Source organism: Petaurus breviceps, unplaced genomic scaffold (genome assembly GCF_028583685.1).
Source record: "Petaurus breviceps papuanus isolate PSGF00001 unplaced genomic scaffold, PetGlider_PUasm1.0 91041, whole genome shotgun sequence".
NCBI lineage: Eukaryota > Metazoa > Chordata > Mammalia > Diprotodontia > Petauridae > Petaurus > Petaurus breviceps.
The window spans coordinates 21,388,186-21,390,082 of NW_027187400.1; the positions used below are offsets into that span (position 1 = coordinate 21,388,186).

General features: G+C 39.6%; 1 long non-coding RNA gene across 1 annotated transcript in view; it reads left to right on the forward strand.

Moving 5' to 3' along the window:
• Positions 1-550: 550 nt before the first annotated feature.
• Positions 551-1,897, forward strand: part of LOC138153839 (uncharacterized) — a 50,257-nt gene continuing 48,910 nt past the window's right edge. The window contains exon 1 of the long non-coding RNA XR_011166476.1: positions 551-619. This is a non-coding gene — a long non-coding RNA (uncharacterized lncRNA). The remainder of the gene's footprint in view (positions 620-1,897) is intronic.

Here is a 1,897-nt window from a genome sequence, read left to right on the forward strand (position 1 = left end):
TTGAGCAAGTTACTTAACCCTGATTGCTAAAAAAAAAAAAAAAGAATTCAGGTACCTTGGAACCACAATCAGGTTTACATAAGACTTTGCGGAAACTATGGAAAAGGGGAGAAAAAACTTGGAATATGATATTCCAAAAGTCAGAAGATAAAGGTTTACAGAAACAAACAACTTACCATGCAAGACTGAGTATAATTCTACAGGTCAAAAATTAATCGTTGGTGGGATAGAGATCTTTCAAGCATTCTTGATAAAAAGACCAGAGCTGATCAGAAACTTGGAAGGAATGGGAAGGCATGAGAAGGAATGGAAAAGAAAGAGGAAAGAAATAAGCATTTATTAAGTGCTTGCTCTATGTCACACATTGTGCTAAGGGCTTTATAAATATCTCATTTGAGGCTCACAACAACCCTGAAAGGTAGGTACTATTATTATTTCTGTTATATGCTTAAAGAAACTGAGGGGTAGGAAGTAATTAAGTCACTTGCCCAGTGTCACACAGCTATTAAGCAATTGTGGTTTTATTTTAATTCATATCTTCCTGATTCCAGGTGCAATATTCAATGCCACTGAGCTCCCTCTGAAATGCAAGCACAGACTTAAACAAAAAACAAGAAAGGTAAATACATTTGAGCATTTGTAAGAGATTAAAGGATGATGAATTGTTTATATTTAATGAAAAGGTTTTTTGTTTTGTTTTTATGAAAGAGAAAAATAGCCTGGGAGATTTGTTGCTTAGAGTATTTTAAAAGAGGAAAGAAAAGGGAAGAGGGGAAAGGAATATGCTTGGGAAGCAACAAAAGACATGTGCCATGTCTTACCATTGGAGTACATACAAAGAAGACTATCCAAATCAAGGAGGAAGGAGGCCTTCTCACTAGCATAAGTCCTCTTGTCTCCTCTCTTACAGCCTATCCCTTAGTCCACACTCTCAACACCTTTCACCTGGACTATTCCAACAATGTCCTAATTGACTTCCTTGCTTTAGGTCTCTCCCCTCTCCAATCTAACCTCTACACAGCTGCCAAAGTGATTTTCCTTAGGTGAAAATCCAACCATTTCACTTGGTAAAGTCCAATGGTTCCTTATTGTGCCTGAGATCATCTAAAAACCCCTCTTTATGGTCTTTGAAATCCTTCACAGTTTGACCCCAGCCAAGTTTCCCAACTCTGTTATAGATTACTTCCATTCACATACTCTTTGATGTGACCAAACTGACTTTCCTAATCTCCACACACAAAAGATCTCTCCTGCACCTTTCAGAATTCCTTGTTTCCTTCAAGACTTAGCTCAAGCACCACCTTTTATGGGAAGCCTTTCCTGAGGCCCCCAGCTCCTGTCAGTCTTTCAATGAATAAGCTTTGATTACAGCACTTACTATGTACCAGGTACTGTGCTAAACACGGGGAATACAAGACAAGGAGGCAAAAGATAGTCCCTGTCCTCAAGGAATTTATAGTCTAATGAGAGAGACAACATTCCAGTAAATGTATACAAAGCAAATTATATTTAGGAAAAGTAGGAGATAATTAACAGAGGGAAGGCTCTGAAATTAAGAACAGGTGGGAAAGGCTTCCTGGAGAAGTTAGGATTTTGGTTGAAACTTAAAGAAGCCAGGAAGGTCAGCAGTCAGAGCAGAGGAGGGAGAGCATTCTAGCCATGGGGACAGCCAGAGAGAATGCATGGAGCCAAGAAATGGAATGTCTTGTTTTGTGGGATGTTCATAAGGCATGTCACTGAATTGAAGAGTAAATGTCAGGGAGGAAGGTGTTAGAAGACTGGAAAGGTAGGAGGGGGCTAGGTTATGCTCCTGGAGGCAAGAGAAAGCTACTGGATTTTAGTGTGTGTGTGTGTGTGTGTGTGTGTGTGTGTGTGTGTGTGTGTGTGTGTGTGTGTG